This window comes from Dendrobates tinctorius, unplaced genomic scaffold (genome assembly GCF_039654945.1).
Source record: "Dendrobates tinctorius isolate UK_male_01 unplaced genomic scaffold, ASM3965494v1 ptg000147l, whole genome shotgun sequence".
Classification (NCBI taxonomy): Eukaryota; Metazoa; Chordata; class Amphibia; order Anura; family Dendrobatidae; genus Dendrobates; species Dendrobates tinctorius.
In genome coordinates this window covers 824,095-833,966 of record NW_027361814.1, presented here as the reverse complement: position 1 = coordinate 833,966, position 9,872 = coordinate 824,095, and positions in this window count along the sequence as shown.

The window sequence follows — 9,872 nt, the reverse complement described above, 5'->3', positions numbered from 1 at the left end:
TTTTAATTTGTTTCTCTATGGCTAAACAGGTTAGGTGATAACTTGTGGATCCAATCGATGGGCTTCCCGATCCTGAGAACATGGCGCAGTGGCTGCTACACATTTCTGCAATTCTTTATGGACAGGTCCACTGTATTCCGGTCTCACGACGCCCAAGTGTAGCAGCAGCTGCGTACCCGGAGGGAATGCCATCTCCCTGCCACCTGTCCATCCTCTGTTCAGTTTTGCACAAAAAAAACACGGTGAATTCTGTTAATGCCGGTTTATGTATTCATAACTTCATAAATGATCGAGTTCTCTCTTACCCACTGAGCCGACACATAATTAAATCACCTTCTCCTCCTCCACTGTCTTTTACTTAGAATAATAATCAATTTCTCACATAAAAATAACTACAGTTTCTATTTTTTTTTCTTTCTTTCTGAATCTTTAGTGAAAGGTCACGGCGGTGATGATTTATTTCAGTCTAATCCTTTTGTGCGCCCGCATTACAAGAATCTCATGAATTTCCATTTGGCGTTTACCTTTCAGGCCGCTACTCTCCGGCGCTGCGCACACGTCAGATCGGAATCAATTTATTTTATTGACTCTTATAATTTGTTTACAACACAATCTGCTCCCATGATGTTTCGGAGCGGAGCTGCGGGGATCTGATGTGCGACTGCTCAGTGTAGCAGACTGTTGTACGCTATTCGGTGCGTGCGGGAATCTATGAGCGCACCGCGGTGCACCCGGCGAGAATGAGGTTCTTAATTTTTGTGATTTCTGTACAACTTATTCACAGATCACGGACACAGGCAGGTTAGAAAACCACAAATCAGCAAGATGTATAAACTCAAAGTTCATTACGAAACGTTAATGGTAAAACAATAAGTGATTGATATTCAGCGTCCAAAATAATACCGCCATACAATGCTTTAAATAAAACACCCATACAGTATTCAAATTGTTCAACGCATACGATACTGCCATCCACTGCACAAATAAGACCACCATCTAATGCCTTAATAATACAGTCATACGGCATCCAAATAATTCTACCCGTGATTAATTTATAAAGTAGCCATATAATTCTAACCCACATAATACTGCCATCTACTACACAAATACCACAATGCAATGCCATGATAATACATACTTACAGTATCAAAATAAATCTACTCACGCAATACTGCTATCCACTACACAAATAATACCACCAAGCAATGCCATGATAATACATTCAACTGGTATTAAAATAATTCTACTCACAAACTGCCACCCGGCAGTATTATGTGAGTAAAATTATTTGGTTAGTTTATCAATGTATTGTTATGGCATGGTATTGTGGTATTATTTGTGTAGTGGATGGCAATATTGTGTGAGTAGAATTATTTTGACACTATATGAATGTATTATTATGGCTTGTTTTGTGGTATTTGTGTAGTGAATGGCAGTATTATGTGGGTTAGAATTATTTGGTTACGTTCTGAATGTATCATGGCATTGTATGGTGCTATTAATTGGGTAGTGCCACCCACTACACAAATAATACCACCATACAATGCCTTAACTATAGCTTCATACAGTTTCTGAATACTACCCACTAAATACAGCAAATCAATGTCCAAATAGTACTGCCATACAGTCATGGCCAAAAGTTTTGAGAATGACACAAATATTAATTTTTACAAAGTCTACTGCTTCATTTTTTCTAATGGCAATTTGCATATACTCCAGAATGTTATAAAGAGTGATCAGCTTAACAGCAATTACTTGCAAAGTCAATATTTGCCTAGAAAATTAACTTTATCCCCCAAAACACATTTCAACATCATTGCAGCCCTGCCTTAAAAGGACCAGCTAACATCGTTTCAGTGATTGCTCCATTAACACAGGTGTGGGTGTTGATGAGGACAGGGCTGGAGATCAATCTGTCATGATTAAGTAATAATGACACCACTGGACACTTTAACCCCTTCACCCCCAAGGGTGGTTTGCACGTTTATGACCGGGCCAATTTTTACAATTCTGACCACTGTACCTTTATGAGGTCATAACTCTGGAACGCTTCCATGGATCCCGGTGATTCTGACAAAGTTTTCTTGTGACATATTGTACTTCATGTTAGTGGTAAAATTTCATTCAAATAACTTGCGTTTATTTGTGAAAAAAATGGAAATTTGGCAAAAATTTTGAAAATTTCGCAATTTTCCAACTTTGAATTTTTATGCCCTTAAATCACAGAGATACAGCACACAAAAAACTTGATAAATAACATTTCCCACATGTTTACTTTACATCAGCACAATTTTGGACCCAAAATTTATTTTTGTTAGGAATTTATAAGGGTTAAAAGTTGACCAGCGATTGCTCATTTTTACAGCACCATTTTATTTTTAGGACCACATCACATTTGAAGCCACTTTGAGGGGTCTATATGATAGAAAATACCCAAAAGTGACACCATTCTAAAAACTGCACCCCTTAAGGTGCTCAAAACCACATTCAAGAAGTTTATTAACCCTTTAGGTGCATCACAGGAATTGTTTTGAATATTTAAAAAAAAATGAACATCTAACTTTTTTTCACAAAAAAAATATTTCAGGTTCAATTTTTTTTATTTTACCAAGGGTAACAGGAGAAATTGGACTGCAAAAGTTATTGTGCAATTTGTCCTGAGTACGCTGATACCTGACTTGTGGGGGGGAATGACTGTTTCGGCGCATGGCAGAGCTCAGAATGGAAGGAGCGCCGTTTGACTTTTTCAATGCAAAATTGGCTGGAATTCAGATCAGACACCATGTCACGTTTGGAGAGTCCCTGATGTACCTAAACAGTGGAAACCCCCTACAAGTGACCCCATTTTGGAAACTAGACCCCCCAAGGAACTTATCTAGATATGTGGTGAGAACTTTGAACCCACAAGGGCTTTACAGAAGTTTATAACGTACAGCGGTACAATTAAAAAATCATACTTTTTCCACAAAAATGATCTTTTCACCCCAATTTTTTTTTTCCCAAGGGTAACAGGACCCTAAAAGTTATTGTGCAATTTGTCCTGAGTATGCTGATACCCCACATGTGGGGGTAAACCACTATTTGGGCGCATGGAAGAGCTTGGAAGGGAAGCAGCGCCATTTGACGTTTTTGGCTGGAATTGAGATCAGACACCATGTCGCGATTGGAAAACCCCTGATGTACCAAAACAGTGGAAACCCCCCACAAATGACACCATTTTGGAAACTAGACCCCCTAAGGAACTTATCTAGATGTGTGGTGAGAACTTTGAACCCCCAAGGGCTTCACAGAAGTTTATAACATACAGCCGTACAATTAAAAAATCATATTTTTTCCACAAAAATGATCTTTTCACCCTCAAATCTTATTTTTCCAAGGGTAACTGGACCCTAAAAGTTATTGTGCAATTTGTCCTGAGTACGCTGATACCCCACATGTGGGGGTAAACCACTATTTGGGCGCATGGCAGAGCTCGGAAGGGAAGCAGTGCCATTTGACGTTTTTGGCTGGAATTGAGATCGGACACCATGTCGCGATTGGAAAACCCCTGATGTACCTAAACAGTGGAAACCCCCCACAAATGACACCATTTTGTAAACTAGACCCCCCAAGGAACTTATCTAGATGAGTGGTGAGCACTTTGAACCCCCCAGTGCTTCACAGAAGTTTATAACGCCAGGGCATGAAAATAAAAAAATCGTATTTTTTCCACAAACATGATCAATTAGTCCCCAATTTTTTCATTTTCCCAAGGGTAACAGGAGAAATTGGACCCCAAAAGTTGTTGTCCAATTTGTCCTGAGTACGCTGACACCCCATATGTGGGAGAAAACTACTGTATGGACACACGTCAGGGCTCGGAAGGGAAGTAGTGACGTTTTGGAATGCAGACATTGATGGAATGTTCTGCGGGTGTCATGTTGCCTTTGGAGAGCCCCTAATGTACCTAAACAGTGGAAACCCCCCACAAATGACCCCATTTTGGAAACGAGACCCCCTAAGGAACTTATCTAGATGTGTGGTGAGCACTTTGAACCCCCATGGGCTTCACAGAAGTTTATAATGCCCGGGCATGAAAATAAAAGAATCGTATTTTTTCCACAAACATGATCAATTAGTCCCCAATTTTTTTATTTTCCCAAGGGTAACAGGAGAAATTGAACCCCAAAAGTTGTTTGCCAATTTGTCCTGAGTACGCTGACACCCCATATGTGGGAGAAAACTACTGTATGGACACACGTCAGGGCTCGGAAGGGAAGTAGTGACGTTTTGGAATGCAGACATTGATGGAATGTTCTGCGGGTGTCATGTTGCCTTTGGAGAGCCCCTAATGTACCTAAACAGAGGAATCCCCCCACAAATGACCCCATTTTGGAAACGAGACCCCCTAAGGAACTTATCTAGATGTGTGGTGAGCACTTTGAACCCCCAAGGGCTTCACAGAAGTTTATAATGCCCGGGCATGAAAATAAAAAAAATCGTATTTTTTCCACAAACATGATCAATTAGTCCCCAATTTTTTCATTTTCCCAAGGGTAACAGGAGAAATTGGACCCCAAAAGTTGTTGTCCAATTTGTCCTGAGTACGCTGACACCCCATATGTGGGAGAAAACTACTGTATGGACACACGTCAGGGCTCGGAAGGGAAGTAGTGACGTTTTGGAATGCAGACATTGATGGAATGTTCTGCGGGTGTCATGTTGCCTTTGGAGAGCCCCTAATGTACCTAAACAGTGGAAACCCCCCACAAATGACCCCATTTTGGAAACGAGACCCCCTAAGGAACTTATCTAGATGTGTGGTGAGCACTTTGAACCCCCATGGGCTTCACAGAAGTTTATAATGCCCGGGCATGAAAATAAAAAAATCGTATTTTTTCCACAAACATGATCAATTAGTCCCCAATTTTTTTATTTTCCCAAGGGTAACAGGAGAAATTGAACCCCAAAAGTTGTTTGCCAATTTGTCCTGAGTACGCTGACACCCCATATGTGGGAGAAAACTACTGTATGGACACACGTCAGGGCTCGGAAGGGAAGTAGTGACGTTTTGGAATGCAGACATTGATGGAATGTTCTGCGGGTGTCATGTTGCCTTTGGAGAGCCCCTAATGTACCTAAACAGAGGAAACCCCCCACAAATGACCCCATTTTGGAAACGAGACCCCCTAAGGAACTTATCTAGATGTGTGGTGAGCACTTTGAACCCCCAAGGGCTTCACAGAAGTTTATAATGCCCTGGCATGAAAATAAAAAAATTGTATTTTTTCCACAAACATGATCAATTAGTCCCCAATTTTTTCATTTTCCCAAGGGTAACAGGAGAAATTGGACCCCAAAAGTTGTTGTCCAATTTGTCCTGAGTACGCTGACACCCCATATGTGGGAGAAAACTACTGTATGGACACACGTCAGGGATCGGAAGGGAAGTAGTGACGTTTTGGAATGCAGACATTGATGGAATGTTCTGCGGGTGTCATGTTGCCTTTGGAGAGCCCCTAATGTACCTAAACAGTGGAAACCCCCCACAAATGACCCCATTTTGGAAACGAGACCCCCTAAGGAACTTATCTAGATGTGTGGTGAGCACTTTGAACCCCCATGGGCTTCACAGAAGTTTATAATGCCCGGGTATGAAAATAAAAAAATCGTATTTTTCCACAAACATGATCAATTAGTCCCCAATTTTTTTATTTTCCCAAGGGTAACAGGAGAAATTGAACCCCAAAAGTTGTTTTCCAATTTGTCCTGAGTACGCTGACACCCCATATGTGGGAGAAAACTACTGTATGGACACACGTCAGGGCTCGGAAGGGAAGTAGTGATGTTTTGGAATGCAGACATTGATGGAATGTTCTGCGGGTGTCATGTTGCCTTTGGAGAGCCCCTGATGTACCTAAACTATTGAAACTCCCCACAAGAGACCCCATTTTGGACACTAGACCCCCCACGGAACTTATCTAGATGTGTGGTGAGCACTTTGAACCCCCAAGTGCTTCACAGAAGTTTATAACGCTCGGACGTGAAAATAAAAAAATCATTTTTTTCCACAAAAATGATATTTTTGCCCCCAATTTTTTATTTTCCTAAGGGTAACAGGAGAAATTGGACCCCAAAAATTGTTTTGCAATTTGTCTTGAGTAGGCTGATACCCTACATGTGGGGGTAAAACACTGTTTGGGTGCATGGCAGAGCTTGGAAGGGAAGGAGCACCATTTGACTTTTTCAACTCAGAATTGGCTGGAATTGAGATCAGACGCAATGTTGCATTTGGAGAGCCCCTGATGTGCCCAAACAGTGGAAACCCCCAATTCTAGCTCCAACCCGAACCCCAACACACCCCTAACCCTAATCTCAGCCCTAACCCTAACCCTAGCCCTAACCCTAACCCTAACCCTACCCCTAACCCTAATAGAAAAATGGAAATAAATACATTTTTTTTATTTTATTATTTTTCCCTAACTAAGGGGGTGATAACGGGGGGTTTGACTTACTATATATGGCGGTTTTTATGTTTGGCAGCTGTCTCACGCTAAAAGACGCTTTTTATTGTAAAAATAGTTTTTGCATCACCACATATTGAGAGCTATAATTTTTCCGTATTTTGACCCACCGAGTCATGTGAGGTCTTATTTTTTGCGGGACGAGTTGACGTTTTTATTGGTACCATATTCGGGCACGTGACATTTTTTGATCGCTTTTTATTCCGATTTTTGGGACGCTGAATGAACAAAAACCAGCGTTTCATGAATTTCTTTTGGGGGAGTGCGTTTACACCGTTCCGTGTGCGGTAAAATTGATAAAGCGGTTTTATTCTTCGGGTCAGTACGGTTACAGCGATACCTCATTTAGGTCGTTTTTTTATGTTTTGTCGGTTTTATGCAATGAAAACTATTTTATATAAAAAATAATTATTTTTGCATCGCTTTATTCTGCGAGCTATAACTTTTTTATTTTTTCGCTGATGATGCTGTGTGGCAGCTCGTTTTTTGCGGAACAAGATGACGTTTTCAGCAGTACCATGGATATTTATAAGCGTCTTTTTGATCGCGCGTTATTACACTTTTTGTTTGGTGGTATGATAATAAATCATTATTTTTTGCTTCGTTTTTTATTTCTATTTTTTAAGGGGTTCGCTAAAGGGGTTAACTAATGGGACAGTTTTATAGGGCGGGTCGCTACGGACGCGGCGATACCTAATATGTGTACATTTATTGTTTTGGGTTTTTTTTATTTCTAAAAAATGGATTTATTTGGGGGAATATTTTTTTTTTTCTCATTTATTTGGCGATTTTTTTAAATTATTTTAACACTTTTTTTATTTATTTTTTTAACTTTCTTACATAGTCCCAGGTGGGACATCACTGTCCTGTGACAGATCGCTGATCTGTCACATCACAGATCACTGTGACAGATCAGCAATCTGTCACAGGCATTGAAGAAGACTTCCTCTTGCCTGCGCTTTGCAGGCACTGAGGAAGCCAGCTTCCTGCAGGCCCCCGAAGGCCCCTGTCGCCATCTTGGATTCGGGGGCCTGCAGGAAAGGAGCCCCCCGCAGCAGCGCTGCACATTGTGCCGGGTGGGCGCCGCTGATCGTGGTAGAAGTACTATCCCGTCCATGGGCATAGGGGCCCGGGTCCCATGGACGGGATAGTACGACGGATGTCAGAAAGGGGTTAAAAGGAGGCTGGTGCTTGGCATCATTGTTTCTCTTCTGTTAACCATGGTTATCTCTAAAGAAACACGTGCAGTCATCATTGCACTGTACAAAAATGGCCTAACAGGGAAGAGTATCGCAGCTAGAAAGATTGCACCTCAGTCAACAATCTATCGCATCATCAAGAACTTCAAGGAGAGAGGTTCCTTGTTGCCAAAAAGGCTCCAGGGCGCCCAAGAAAGACCAGCAAGCGCCAGAACCGTCTCTTAAATGTGTTTCAGCTGCGGATCGGGCTACCAGCAGTGCAGAGCTTGCTCAGGAATGGCAGCAGGCAGGTGTGAGTGCATCTGCACGCACTGTGAGGCGGAGACTCTTGGAGCAAGGCCTGGTCTCAAGGAGGGCAGCAAAGAAGCCACTTCTCTCCAGAAAAAACATCATGGACAGACTGATATTCTGCAAGAAGTACAGGGAGTGGACTGCTGAGGACTGGGGTAAAGTCATTTTCTCTGATGAATCCCCTTTTCGATTGTTTGGGACATCTGGAAAACGGCTTATTCGGAGAAGACCAGGTGAGCGCTACCACCAGTCTTGTCTCATGCCAACTGTCAAGCATCCTGAAACCATTCATGTGTGGGGTTGCTTCTCAGCCAAGGGAATGGGCTCTCTCTCAGTCTTGCCTAAAAACACAGCCATGAATAAAGAATGGTACCAGAATGTCCTCCAAGAGCAACTTCTCCCAACCGTCCAAGAGCAGTTTGGCGATCAACAATGCCTTTTTCAACATGATGGAGCACCTTGCCATAAAGCAAAGGTGATAACTAAATGGCTCAGGGAACAAAACATAGAGATTTTGGGACCATGGCCTGGAAACTCCCCAGATCGTAATCCCATTGAGAACTTGTGGTCAATCATCAAGAGACGGGTGGACAAACAAAAACCTTCAAATTCAGACAAAATAAAAGCATTGATTTTGCAAGAATGGACTGCTATCATTCAGGATTTGATCCAGAAGATGATTGAGAGCATGCCAGGGAGAATTGCTGAGGTCCTGAAGAAGAAGGGTCAACACTGCAAATATTGACTTGCTGCATTAACTCATTCTAACTGTCAATATAACCTTTTGTTACTCATAATATGATGGCAATTATATTTCTGTATGTGATAAAAACATCTGACAAACACACATAAAAACCAGAGGCCAGCAGATCATGTGAAAATATAATATTTGTGTCATTCTCAAAACTTTTGGCCATGACTGTACAATAGCTTAATAGCTTCATACTGTACTTAGATAACACTACCCACCAAATATTGCCATTAACCACACAAATAATTCTTCCATTCAATGCCTTAATAGTAACTTCATATAGTGTCCAAATAATACTGCTCACATAATACAGACGGTCACTGTCCAAAAAAGTCCACCCTATAACACCTTAAAAATACAGTCATACAGTATCCAAATAATTCTACACACGATGCTGCCATCTACTACAATACAATGCCTTAATAATAGTATCATACAGTATCCATATACTACTTCTCACATAATACAACTATTCACTACCCAAAATGACACTGCCACACAATGCCCTTAGTAACGCTATACATTATCCAAATAATAATAGCCTCAAAATACCGCCATTCACTCCCCAAATAATACCGCTATGCAAAGCCTTAATAACAGCTTCATACACTGTACAAATACAACTACGACCACCGAGAGCTGCGGCCAGTGGTTGAACAAACACCCTACCGATTTATTCACACTAGGGACTCGGGAAGCGCTCTCCTGCTTGGTGAGGGTCCTAGTAGTGAGACCTCCAGCGATCATTGGGTGGAATGATGAATCACCTTTCTTTTTAATTTTTTATTTCTCATTTTAGTTCTCTTATTCGTTAATCTGAATTTGTGGCCTCTCAGATTAACGAGGCCGTTCACTATTCACTCTGGTTTTCCTCCTTTGCGTTTTTTTTCAGCAGTGTTGTGAAGGGTGTAGTGCGGCATTTTGTGCACTTGTTGTGTACGGTGTAGTGCGGCATTTTGTACACTTGTTGTGTACGGTGTAGTGCGGCATTTTGTGCACTTGAGTACGGTGTAGGGCGGCATTTTGTGCACTTGTGTACGGTTGTAGTGCGACATTTTGTGCACTTGTTGTGTACGGTATAGTGCAGCATTTTGTGCACTTGTTGTGTACGGTGTAGTGCGGCATTTT